Consider the following 14,714-nt stretch of genomic DNA (forward strand, 5'->3'; position numbering starts at 1 on the left):
TGTTTTTTTCTGTGCAATTTCTGTCACAGGGAAAAATTATCTTTCTGCAAATCCCAGAGGTTCTCAAGCAACAGGCTGCTGCATAGCTGAAAGATTTAAATGGAAGAGGAAACCTCTGGGTTGGGTTGAGATATCCACTGCAATTCTTAGAGTAATATCCCCCAAGAAGCAATGTGTTGTAGTATAATCTGAAGTCCCTTCAGGAGTACAAATGTGCACTGGAAAAACCAAAGACTTCAGTGAGTTCTGAACTGTGGTGGCTGGAAGATCAGTGGTAGAGCTCCTACACAGTGAGAGAGATTGAATAAAACTCTTCATTCTTTTCCTTCTTTTCAAAATAATCTGCCATATCCATCTCTAGTCATTAGACAGCTATGGCCAGAGAAAATAATTGATTTGTTGGAACAGATAGCCAGTCACTGCTAGAAAAGCCATGACTCTTTACGTAGGTTCTTCTGCAAAAGTGCTCTGACATAATGCTTTTTCAGTTCATGAGAAGGTATTTTTTTTGTCAGTTCCTTCTGCATCCCTTATTGCCTTCAGAAAGAACTTTCAGAATCCTAGAATTAGCACTTTCCCTCCTCATCCACCTATAGATGATGTTTTTTCAGAGTTGACTGCACATAAAAAAGAAGAATGAATGCAAGAAAGAGAAAATTAAGGTACCATACAAAGCAATAAATTATACCTTTTTATTTTGTCATGCAAGCTTGGAATCTTTTGAGTCAATAAAAAAAAAAAAAAGTTTATGTATCAAAAATAAGCCAGAAATAGAAAGGAAAAGTCTAATTTATCTATACTTATAAATCTTGCCATAGAAAGGATCACTTCAAGATTAGAACTATGAAGAGCAATACAAGTCCTTGGGGAATTTTTTGTGAAATAATTTAAAACTGCAACAGCAATTATTTATGAACATGTGCCTCATTGCTCCTTGAATAATTTCTACTGGTGTATATAGTTAACCTTAGATTCCTGGAACACTTCAACTGTTATAGAAAAAAACTCCACTCCCATGAGAAGCAACACTGCACTATATTATACTACTTACTTTTCTCATCTAAATGTAGTTTTGAATTGTTCTGGAAAACATTTCTTCTCATGCCTGTTTCAATATGCTACCTTGCAAGACATGCTTCAAAGTATTGTCGAGTGAAATGATTGTTGAAAATCCTCTAATGTGTCAAACAATATTACAAAAGGATGCACTTATTTAATCTTGTGTAATAAATGTGAACAGAGGAGTACACAAGCACAGAATACAGATGGTTTTTAAAGCTTAAATATCAAGAAAAGTGTTTTCCTGATTTTAAATGGAAAGACTAATTCAAACAGATTAGTCACCTGGAAGAATATATAAGTTAAAAAAAATACTTGAAGTACAAAACATCTGGGAGAAATTTATGTTGTATTTCAACTAATAATCTTTATAATACTTGCCTTAGAGTATAATAGGCTAAAACATTTGTCTCTTGTTACAGGTACAGGTATCTGATTTACAACTTGCCTCCCACTGAATAATACCCATATATTCTATTATAGTTTCCTCCAGGTACTAGAGCCCCATGAAACCTGGATGTTTGAAATTATTTTAAAGAAACTCAATTCAAATTTCAGTCACTGTTTTGCTTCCAGCTCAAGGAAAAGCTATGTAGAGAGAGGAGAAACAAATTTTGTAACTTCTCAGTTTTGAGTGCATTAGAAGTCTATATACATGTAAAAATTTTTGGTTTTTTTGTGGGGGGGGGGGGGGAGGGGGGAGTTATCCTTTGTTCATGTCTTCTAAAAAACCTGATTAATTAAATCAAAAATATTTAAATGATGACATTTTTTTTCATCACACACCTCTGAAGTAATCCACCATAAGTCTGAATCTAATGTTTTTGTAAAGCCCAATACAACAAAACTGTAAGCAAGGAGACATACCCAGGAACATTTCAGCAAGGGTTTAAGTCACAGTTGAAGCCATTCAAGAACAATTTTGCTGGTTGAACCTCCCTGATCAGGTAAGTTGATGCTATAACTAGTACTGGACAACACCAGCTAAAAGAATAAATATGAAAATGATGATAATTCCCAGTTAAGAGATGATAACTGCTAACAGGAGTGACTCCCCTTCAGATTCTACTATTATCATGAGATGATCTTGATCTGTATAAAACCACTGCCCTGCCAAATCATAATGCCAACTTGTTTACCATAAGGACCAAGAAACAGATTGCTCTATACATCTCTTGAAAGCCTAGCCATGACCACTTAAAGCATCAAAAACACATTCACAGTATTTTCTCAACAACTTTGAAAAAAAGCCTTAATTTTCTGTATTGTAAACATCACCAACCTCATAAAAAGGCTTTAGATCAGAGATGTACAAATGATAAATTTTCCTGTTCAGCACACCCATTGACCAGTAAGACAGATGAAACAAAGATAACTCCAGTGGATTTGTAATGGAACTTCTAAGAGTTCAAATACCAAATACCCACATATTACTTTTGACTTTATCTGAAAGTGGCACATTTAATTCTACAGCATGTAGGGTATGTTTGTTTGGAATTTTTTTTTCCCAGTAAGCCTTTAAATCTTTTAAACAGGATGACAAATGTCAAGTTAACATTTCATTCAGCATAAAATCAGAAGACTGTAAAAATGAGACATTTTCTCAGTTTTTGCAGAAGAAAATCTAGCTGTTTGTAAATCCATTCCTTTCCCTGTAAACTGTAGCAGCACAGGATAAAAATCACTGTGTGACAGGAAATTTATATTTCAGTAGGCTCCATAGTTAGCTTAGCTGGTCAGTACATATCTGGGTCCAGCTGTGCATCCAGCACTGTCCTGATGCCTCTGTATTCACAAGCCCTGCATTCCTGTCCTGTTGCACACAGGTTGCTTTTCACAGAAAACCTGAGTATGGCCCAAGTGTCACTTTGTATGGATGCCACCCCAGGGGACCATGAATCTCTGGTATGTTGTATATGAATGTAAAAGCAGCCCAAGAGACTATGCAGGTGTTATCACCATCATGAGTGGACAACATTCTGTGTCTTGCTCTGTGTAACTTGGTTAAACTTGGACTGATTACAACTGATGATCATCTTCAGACAGCAAAGAAATCCCTTGAAAAAAGTCTTTCCAGTTTAATGTTTTGATAAGCAGGGAAACAGTTAACAGTGTCTCAGTTACCAGTTTTTCACATAAATCTTCCATAGAATTCCATACTCAGAGTGAAAATCCTACATTTAGCAATAACTTTGTCTCCTGGACCTTTTCCCCCTCTTCTTGACAATTAACTTTTCCCTCCCTGAAGCTGCTTAATGTTCTTGGTAACTCCTGTTCTTTTGCATTGGGAGCTGGTTTGTTTTTCCACTGGTATAGTATTTTAAATGACTATTTGGTATACATGAATCTTCATCACCTCAGAAAGAGCTTATTACATAACATACAAAATATTGAAAACTCATGGACCTAAACAACTGTACTATAAAAGCATATAATAGGCAGTGCATTGATGATCTCTCACTTCCACAGTTGATACAGTAATTACGCAGTCACAAAAATTAAAGATCTGTGTTCCAAGGCTGCTAAAAGATAATCCAGATTATTCTAAGTGTACCATATTACAATGAGTTCAGTCTTGTTTACCATAATAACAGTAAAGACAAAATTCTTAGCTGTAAAACCAAAATGCAAAGAAACAAATGAGGATTTGGAGAGTATGTGTATTAATAAATGATATATTTTAAAGATAACCTAATATCTAGTTAGCCTCTGAAGAAGTTTTCAGGTAAACCATTATTAAATTAAACGCATACCATAGTAGTGTATCCCCAAACACCATATTAACTGTTAGAGAAGGTAGAATGGCTGATGCAAACCACTATCAATATAAAAACATATCAGTAATTAAAGAATATTCTAGGAATAAGTTTTAGTTTGCCAAAAACTTTAAGTTAATAAGAAAAAAAAACATTTCTAAATTAGCTCAGCTAAAACTGTAATGCTTTTGGAAAATATAAGGCACACTTGGTTTGCAATTTCCATTCATGTGTAGGCATTCACATTAACTTTCATTGATATCTGCATGCACAAGCTGTTGATAAGCAGCATCTTATGAAAAACTCCATTACTTGTGGACAAAATCCAGTACTGCTCACCAGCTTGGTAGTGCAAGGTCATTCTAATTACCTCCTCCAAACTTTATTCTCCCCTCTCTGGCACTAGTAATCATGAGGACACTTTGAAATGCTGATGCAGCATTATACTGATTTATTTTGAAATATGCTATATTTGATGCTAATCAATGGAACTGCATATTGAGTATTTGCTGAGGCTACCTTTAAAATGACACACTACAAGCAAGAAAGTCCCCCACCCCTGAAGGCTTCATAAGCAGTCCTGTCACTGGAGAAAGTCACAAATAGTTTCTAAAAATCTAGCTATTGGGCTAGTTTTTTAAATCAATCAATCAATCAATAAATCAGTAGCTAGCAACTACTTGCTCTTCCTAGTGAAGTTAGGGACTTTTGTGCAAACCATGTGCAGGCAAAGACTCTGTTTTGTACTGTGCATCTCATGCTTTGTACTGCACATCATCAAAAGCCAACTATCTTTTCTGATCCACTCACTTCATACATTGCTCCATGCATTTGACACATGCTAAAAGGTAAAATGCACTCCATCAGATTAAGGTCACAAAAATATTACCAACTCTGAAAAAGGTTGAAAAAGTATAGACTGATTTACATACGACTGCTGGAATGCCTAAGGGAAAGCATTGTCAGATGATCTGAAGAGATCAAAATCTCATAATCTAACTCAACATTGTGGCTAATAGCCGAGCATCAGAAATGATAGCTAACATACTGTAGCATGATTCCCAAAATTGTCATCCTGTAAAAAAGGGCTTCCAGAAGGGAAACAGCATTTTATATGCATTTTTACTACAGCAGTCTGAAATAATGTTTTTTAATTTTTTTTTTCCCGTGGTAATAGCCCTGTGCAGTGAATCAAAGGTCTGCCTTGCCCAGCAAATTATCTTCTCCCCCTCCCTGCCATTTGGCCTAAAGTAGATGCCTGGCAAGTAGATATCAGGAAATATACATCATTCTTGCCTCGGTGCTTTCCCAACAGCCATTTTCATTTAGAGCCTTTTCTGATTTGGAAATGTATTCTGGTTTTGAATTTTGTGTTAATTACCTCACAGCTCTTAGGGTAAAGTTTATTTTATGCTAATGAGTGCATGGTAACAGAAGCAGAAACTGATATTAATTTCAAATTTTACAGCTAATATTATGAATGCAATACATTAGTGTCCCATTCAACTTTGCAGCCAGCAGTTACTTTGTTGGTACAACATGTAGCCCTTCCCAAAAAATGTCTTTTGAAAATTTCAAATTATTTTTACATTCCAGTCTTTCTTTCTGTGACAAGGGAAAGATATTTTATGCAAAACCAGATGAGTTGATTTGTAGCAGCAAATTGCTTTTATGTATAAAATTATGAGTAAGAACATTCAAAATATGATACTGTTATTATTTACATACCATATTTGGCAACCAGTGCTTTTCCCACCTGCTATATCTCTACTACAATTCTAAGTCATCAATTAAGAGTTTTTATTGCTAAATATAAGCTCTTTAGTAGCTTAATTCCAACTTATTAGAAGATAAAAAGCCAAATTATCTTGTTTCACTCCAGTCTATTTGCCACAGATTTCTCTATGATAGTATATCAGATTTTCCTTGATTAGGAAAAGGTTTCCTTGTTAGTAGGGTAACTGAGTGCTCAGTTTTAGCCAAGACCTGGACATAGACACCCTCAGAGGCACATTCAAACTTCAAGCCTGAGCCTTCAGCTCTTACATGACCAGAAGGGCAGCTGTAATACTCAAAGCTTATTTGTTTACTTAGAGTAAATTATCCTCTTACATTGGGCATTTGTCCCTAAGCAAGGGTCTGTAAGGCAGCCTAAGTCACATGCCAAAAGCAGCTGCATCACTAGTGAATCATCACAACACCAAAAGATACAAGTGTTTACTTGGTGCACTATTGGATTGTAGAGTAAACTCCTTCCAGTCAAATCAAAGGTGAAAAAGGCTTAGAGAAGAACAAGCTTCCAGGAGAGTTCATCTCATTCACTCCCTAACTATTTGAAAGAAGTTCAGTTTTAAAGCAAAGAAGTAAAAAGTCACAATGGTTGACAAATCTGAAACAGCCTTCAGGCCACAGATGGTCAATATGCAATCTAGAGGCACCTACATCTGAAATATTTTATATTAGCAATCATACAAGTATTTATGTTGTGAATGAGCTGTAAAATTACACTCTCAGTAGAGGAGACTACTGAGACAGGAGACTCACTTTCTGCACCTATCATATGCCTTATCTATCTGCCTCTAGATGGACATATAGGTACACACAAGTAGGTTTTATACATGCCAGATGCAGTCCTCAGTGTTTGATTTACTTTTCTAGAGTTAGCTGAACAAAGCAAAAGGCTAAAAATTTTATTTCCATTAGAACATGAACTCAGTTCTCCTAAGACTGCTAACACTTTGCTCTATCCCATTAAAGTTGCAGCAAATGAACAGCTTTTTGAAATAAACTATGCCAGCAGCTAAAATAATCAAGGTATACATGAAAGTGATAAAGCAGGAGAGAGTAAGACAGAAAGATATTACTACAATTCTGATATTTAGACCAACTGATCTTCTAAGAGTATCTTTTATGCTTGTATTTTCTTTGATCTACCAACAAGCTCTTTCTTTGTTCTTCCAGCTTAATGTGTTCTCTGCTAGATGAAGAGCTTTTACTTATGACTCATTTCTGGAAGTAACCCTTGAAATCATCTTTCCCAGACAGTCATCATCATTTTGATTACATGCCAACAATGCTTCTTTATGCAAAAAATGGCTAAACTCACCATACCCACAAGCATACCACACTTATCTGAAAGCTCATCTGGTTGAATAGCCTGACAGGCTCTTTTTCAGTTACTGCTTTACAAAACTCTTATTTATGTCAATTAGAGTACCCCAATTACTTGATATCTGAAAGTAAAATAAAAAAGTGGTCTCAAAAATTACTTAATTTACTGAAATTGAATCAGTTCTTTATTTAAGTACACGAGCATTCTAATTAAGGACTCAGGTTTCAGCACTCTGGGTCTACCTGTATCAACAGGCTTTTGAACTGAACAAACACAATAGATGGGTTACTCTGGAACCTCACTCTGAATATGAATTATTTAGTTTCCTAATACTTTAGAGATGTAAAGAAGCACATTCATGTCAACACCATGACTTTCATATTAGCAGCTCTTCATCCTTGAAATAATCTTTGCAATTTCATATTGGTAAACATATCAGTACTTTATAAAAAAACAAAACCAAAAACATCCCACAAAAGTTATTTCCTCATCCTCTGACTCAGGATGAGCAAACAAAACAAACAAATGAAAAAAAAAAAAGGCAAGAGGAAATAATATCAGCTATTAAAATTAACAGACTGGACAGAACTTCAAAACAAAGAAGATGCAAGATAAAAATAAAGATTATTTACTTAATTTCACTAACATATTGCAGTAACAATAAATTGTATCATTTAAAATGATGTATCTATCCAAATTCTGAACTTTAATTTTTCCCTCTCCAGGGAATATAGTAATTTTTCTTAATCAAATTTTTAATTTTTTTAGGATTTTTATTGATCAATCTTTCAAGAAGGCACCTAAACCCACTGATTTTTAGAGACTTAGATTACATTACAGTCTACTGCTTCATATTTAAGGAGAAGCTACTACTTCAATCAAAACCAATTATTTAGTTTAGTGTAACGTATTGAAAATGCAGGATCCCATCCAGTACCAAGCTTTCTCCAGTGAAACAATGAGTGTGCATAAGAATGGTCATCTATAGAGATGCCCAGATAATGGATTCACTGCTGTTTTTCATCTCCTTCAAGCCATAGGATATTTCTACAAAGGCAAGAAATATAGCTGGACACAGAAAACATAAATAAAAGTTACTTCTAATCAGTGGAGCAATTCTCCAAAGAGCTTTTCAAACAAAATGTGCTAGAATAGCTGAGCTTTCAGGAGAAAGCACACATGGGATTCTAGGTGTAATCAGAATTGGTAAAAGAAGTGAACAGAATAACTTCAATATTTATTCACCATCTATTATTTTGCACTTTGTGTTGGACATTGTAATATATTCTTGAAAAGCCACCAAAATATTAATGTATAATAGGATTTTTATTTTTTTTTTCTTTACTGGTAGTAAAATAAACATTTCAGTACTTTATTTAGGATAGCAATGGAATCCTCCCTTTTTACCAAACTGACAGAACTTCAAGTGATTAAGCAAAGAAAATATATCTTTCTTTGCAAGACCAAATACTGCAAAGTTTTCAAATTCATTTGTCCCTCTGCTGGAACAAAATATCATCTCTAATTCTATCTGAAACTACTTTTTTTGACATTTCTTCACTACTTAGTTGAGAAGCAAATGATATGCTTTGGATCAATAATATCACAGCATGTGGGGACAGATTGACCAGTTAAAAAAAAAAAAAAAAAAGAAATCAAGAAAAAAATAAAACCAAAACAACAAAACGGTCTGCCACAAAGATTTAAAATGAAAGCCTAATTCTTCTTATTGATTTTTCTAGAAATCAAATCCCAAATTTTCTTTGGAAGACACCTAAATGAGACTGGAGGTGGAGGAACCCCCAGTCTCATTTCAACTAAAAAAAACCCCACAAAAACAAAACCCTAAGCACCCTCAATATATTTCAAAAACTAGCATCACATGATACAGAGCAACCATTTTTCTCCACAGAGAAGGCTGTCATCAGAAAGAAATTTAAACAATTTTATGATGAACAGGAAAGACAATGTTTGCATTTATGCAAATATTTATACAAAATCCTTCAAAAGTACTGTCCTGCTTTCATTTGTAACAGAACACTAGCAGTAAATAAAAAGTTTTAAAAAACAAACCCTATAAAAAGAAATTGATCAAGAAAAAATTATAAAGTGTTTCCTAAAATGATGTATCCTACCCAGACCAAGATCTTCACATTGCAAATTAAAGCTGATTCTCCCTTCAAGATTACCAACTCTCACCTTTTATTTAAAAGAATAGCAAAAAAAATGACTGAACGTTTGTGCCAACTTGTATATACACCAAAATTACTGGAAGTAAGTTGATTTAAGAATACTCAGCATATTTCTTTCTTAAAGGATTTAATTAGATCTCAGTTCATTGTACCACAGCTTGTAGAAGTGGAAGATTGTATAATTGTTTTTGATAACTCACAGGCAGAGATGAATTTAGGAAAAGAGGTAGGGACTTAACACCACATTCGAAAACATATAACCAAAAGTAGTCTTAACACAGCTTTGTAACAACACTGATTGCTACAGACCCCTGGAAATACTACAGGGCTTACTCTTCTGATCTTGATCAGACATTGCCCCAAGCCATGATGTCCTGAGGTCATAAAAGCCCTCCAGCAGCAGCAGCACACTCTGCTGCTGAGTGTAAGGCTGCCTGTCTCTCTCCAACAATCCTTATTCAGTATCTAATGCAAACTGGAAGATAATAAAAGATATAACCTTCTTAAACCAATCCCTCGGTAATAAACACATCAACTGATATAAATTTACTTTTATATTAAATCTTACAACAGGTGTGCGTTCAGAATTCATTTACATAGGACATAAAGCCTTAATGTGGACAGCAATTTCCAACTGTATAGTTCTACATGGAGACTGTTAAAAGCTGTTAGGAAGAGCAGTATCTTTATGAAAGACAATGAAGACTTTTTGTAAATTATTGTTGATGGCCACTTATTTTTAACCCTGGCTGCAAAACCCCAAAACAATAACCTAGAAACAGACAATTGTGAACTACTTTTGTACCTTTCAGAACACTGACTTGTTCTTCATCTAAAAACTAATTTTCTTTTTTCTTGTCTCCTGTTATCCATTAAAATATAATAAAACTTTTTTAAAGGTATGGTAACTCTTCCACTTCAGTTTCTAATAATTTCAATAACTTAAAAAAAATATTTCATAAACACAATTTTGCCCATTCCATGAAAACACTGGGAACTATAGCCAACTGAAACAGAAGACTTTACTGCAATTGGGTTTTCTTTCTTGTGAAAGACAACTAAAAAATCTGAGCAAGAGCCATCTGGTCCACTGAAAGAATCTACTTGCATTTCAGCACTGGCAATATAGTGGGTGGTCATAATGACTTCCTGGAACACATTTAAAGTAAACATCGAACACTTAAAAAGAAAACTTCATCATTAAAAAGAAATTATAACACCTAAGCACTTACTGTTACTTCCTGGCAGTAGACTCTACGTTCTCAACGAAAGCATGAAGCAAGAGTTTGAAGTTATTGCCTGTTAAGAAGTCAAAACAACATAAATGTATTAATTTAATACAGAGTAAAATTTGAATTGCAGAAGTTAATAAGATTTTTTTCATACTATAAATAAGAAATATACCCACAATAATGTCTGTATCTTTCCCCCCTCCCCTCCCCACACAAATTAAGAATTACACAGGCAGGACAAGTGGAATTTATGTCTTTTTAGAGACACTGTCACAGAAAGAGCTAACAAATTCTGCCTTGGGACCAAAGGAAAAAATTCACAACATGCACAAACAAAAACCTAATAGAATGAAAAAGAAGCTCTAATACATTCCAATACTCCAGCAGCAGACACAAATTACTATATGGACACTTCCACTTATAAATGGCAAAATAAATATGACCAGATACTAAGGACATGCATTAGATATAATTCTGCTGACTTTTTAATACATTGAAACTGAGATAATGGTATCTCCAGATTATCACTTAACCACTGGACTTATCAAATGTATCAGATCTGAGAAAAATTGAAATCTGATCACATTGCCAATGCTCATTCTCATATATCAGCTACATCAAGTGGTTAAATAGCATAAAAATAGTTTCCTGCACTGATATATTCTAATTTTGACATAAAAGGGGAGCTTACAACAGAAGAAACAAAGAAACAGAAAGCAAATCAAAAAGCATTTTTCATGTGATTTGTTCAATGTTACAGCTAAACTTACTTGTATTTTCCCTTCCATATATAAAAATACCAGTTTCTGATAAATTAAATAACAAAAAACATCCATTGTGTCATGTATTGGCAATGTCAGGTGTTTAGGATTCATGAAAGTAGTTAAGTCTACAGATGCTTTGTAAATTAGAAGTTATCTCTGAATTCTTAATGTGATTCCTTATATGCCACAGTAGAATGAATAAAACATGGCTGTGTGCCCTGAGCTATTGAGATCCTACAACTGTAGGAGAAATATAAAGATAAAAAGTTGTCACTCCAGATTGTAACGATACTTCAAAGTAAATATGTATTTTCAATTATGAAAGCATCTTAGTTTCAACTAGTGTTCTATTTCTCCATTCTCCATATGGAAATTCAAATGATTCATTAAGTAGAATTATGTTTTGTTTTAAATCCTACCAGCATTTTACATATTTCATGCTACACAAAAGCTGAGAGTTAATACTAACTGGGAGACACAGATATTCTGCAACTGTAACCTTATTTGAAGGCTTATCAAGAAAGTATTTAAGGCAGAGCGGCAGGTCATGTGGCCTCCAGATCAAAATGAGGAAAAAGTAAATTATACCAAGAGACCTTTGGATAAATGACAGCAATCAAGTTTGGAGCAGCAGAACTTTGGGTAAGTGTCGGGAAGGTTGCATGATAAGATTAAAAAAAGTCATAAATTGCCCAGCAATGAAGCAATGAAACAAAACCCTTCTACTTTGCTATATTTTTCACTATAAGAAAAGCTAGAAACAATTTCCAAAGGGAAAGCATATTTTGTCCATTTTAAATGCTAATATTATTCAAAAGTAGTCTTCTTAAACATAGAAGACATGAAGCAATATTTTAGTTTTTGTACAGTTTGAAAAAAACATAATATGCAACAAGTCACAATTTTTTTTTTTTTTTCAATATTACTTAGTAGAATTCATTCACGTCATACAACTTGGAAAATTTGAAGACCATTGTTTCCAGATTTGTTAGGTCATTAAAATAAGGGATGTTCTAGAATATATTGACATGCCAGAATGCAAGATAAACACTTTCTGTCTCAAAGTTTAGTGGTTCTGTTTGCTGGCTTTTAATATTCTCACTTAACAGAGTTAACTACTGTTGTGAGTCAAGAACCAGATTTAACGCAATGTGTGAGGTAAGAAAGGATAGCCTTTGTTCTCCATGATATTAGCAATACCTGCAACAGAATTCTTTGGTTTCTCTCATTTCCTACTTCCACTGTTAAAAATATTAATTAAAATATTAAATTATATGTATATATTTTACCCTTGTGACTGTCCCCATGTGGAGGAAGTGCCTGATACAATGTGTTTGCACCTCTGAACAGATATATATATATATATGTATATGTATGTATGTGTGTGTATATATATATACACACACACACACACCCCATCGCACTGATCACATTTGGACTCCTGTTTTCCCCCTGTCAGAGAAAATTTGAGTTCTACACCAAGGGCAGCATTAATTGAAGTGCAGATTTTAAAGACATCTTAATATTACTGACCAGAGGCACACATTCAGTTCTACCTGTAGGTGACTTAACTAATAGTTAAGCAATCAGAGGAAGAAAACTAAGCTAGCTACAATAAAATCCTGAGTAAACATCAGGATCTATGCATAGATTTTGGAATTGCAGATAAAATTATCTTTTTTTTTACATTGCATCTAAGGGCTTATATAATGTTTAATATAATTTATATAATCTCCAAATGCATTGGATGATAAAAACCCCTAGATCACCCATGGTAGCTAAATTTTCTAAATTGCTATGTTTAAAAGCAACATAGATAATATGGCTAAAAATTATTTTCTTTTTTCCACGCAGTAATTGCTACTTCTACACAATGCTACCTCTAAATACATTTTTCCTTTCCCCTTTAAGAAAACAAACTAAAACCAAGCAGAATGGTAAACTCATTGAAATGCTTGTTGATAGGCTGAGGATATCTGATCAAAATCTTTTAAATCAAAAGTGTTCTATTTACTTTATTTTTTAAACTATTTTTCATAAACTTTTTAGAATTTTCTGTTTCAAAAGAAAGAGTAGTCATCAGTGTATTTTGTTCCTTAGGTATTTTCTTCCTCTTTGTGGTTTTTAAAATTAAACAAGCAGATGTGGATGGCTGTTTCTAGTCAGGCGGAAGGCCAGGTAAAAGCATGACCATGAAATAACCTTTAAGAAAAAAATCAAATATGGAACTTCAGAGTAAGAATTTGCTCTTTTTTAATACCATGTAAAAATCTAAACTGTATGCATCCTGCAGTGCAGACTTGTATATTTGATCACTGTAAATTTGTATATTTGATCACTGTAACTCACTAGCAATGAAAACAAAGAAAAAACCCAATACAAACCAGTCTTAAAAAAAAAAAAAAAAAATGTTTCATCAAGAAAAGCAAACCAAACTATGGGAAATTACAGGCTGAAATGTAAGAATTTGCTCTCATTTTTAAAATCCATGTCCTCCAAAATAATTGCTTTTCACAACTAATGACAATGGAACCTGTGCAACAGAAACTGCAGACTATTGGTTTGTCTGCTTTGATGAAAGAAATCAAGTATCAGCAACTAATTATTAGCATATCCAGTCAAGTAATGAGCTACATTTCATTCTTTTTGAACAGCTATATCACAAATTGTTCACATACCACATAATGTGGAATGTTGAGTGCAATATAAGACCTGCAATGTGCTGGTCCAGATGCAGCAAGAAGCTATTTACTGGGAAAGCAAGTGGAAATGATGCATTGCTCTAATAGATCCATACATCTCTAAGAGACTGAAGCAATGTTTATTCTAATTAAATGGCCAGTCTATTTCCAGGATAGAAACTAATATAAAGAAAGTTAAAAGACTGAAACATATCTATGTGATTTGGGGAACCTGAAGAGGAGAATTGATTGACACTCCTCACTGCTCCTTGCTGACAAGGGAAGAGTGGCCTCCTGGAGCAGAGTGGGAACTTTCAAAAGAACCTCATCCTGACTATACCAAAACTATTCATTGATTTTTACATTTTATTAGCCTTTTAACTAACTTGCTCATTTGGAATCTAATTAAAAAGTATTCTTATTTCATCTTAACAGGCCTAGAATTAAACTAATCCCACAACAACCACATGAACAGCAAGATTTTTCTCTCCCAGGGAAGACATAAATCTTTGGGTTGCATCGAGTGAGCACATTGAGAAAGATCCTACCTGCCAGGTACAGCTTACACTTTAGCTGAAATGTTGCAGTGCTACAAAACCTCTTGGTTTCAGCTCTCTGTGCTAGGTAGAGCCAGCATGAGAGACTGGTGCATGAAGTGTCTGCCAGTGACTGGTAATTACAAAGGGCTCAAGAAACCAAAGTGCACACAGCATTCTGCTCTGACAAGCTTGAAACACACTGCAAAAGACAAGAACTAACCACAGAATAATCAGTTCCTTTCTTCATGTCTGCTGCTGTCAGGAGCTTGCTGGCCCAGTACCTTTTAACCAGCAACCTATTTAACATGTGAGCACAACTTGCTATAAAAACAAACACAGAAAAACATGCAGAATAAGCATAAGTACATTCATATAAATT

General features: G+C 34.2%; 1 protein-coding gene across 2 annotated transcripts in view; it reads right to left on the reverse strand.

The window, feature by feature from the left end:
• TENM3 (teneurin transmembrane protein 3) overlaps positions 1–10,415 on the reverse strand; it is a 960,849-nt gene extending 950,434 nt beyond the window's left edge. The window contains exon 1 of one of the 2 annotated variants that reach the window (XM_079305926.1): positions 10,352–10,415. The gene's annotated coding sequence lies outside the window, so the exon portion shown is untranslated. The remainder of the gene's footprint in view (positions 1–10,351) is intronic. The other variant, XM_079305927.1, reaches the window with a different exon arrangement.
• Between the last annotated feature and the right edge of the window lie 4,299 nt (positions 10,416–14,714).

The sequence above is a fragment of the Erithacus rubecula genome (genome assembly GCF_903797595.1).
Source record: "Erithacus rubecula genome assembly, chromosome: 5".
Classification (NCBI taxonomy): domain Eukaryota; kingdom Metazoa; phylum Chordata; class Aves; order Passeriformes; family Muscicapidae; genus Erithacus; species Erithacus rubecula.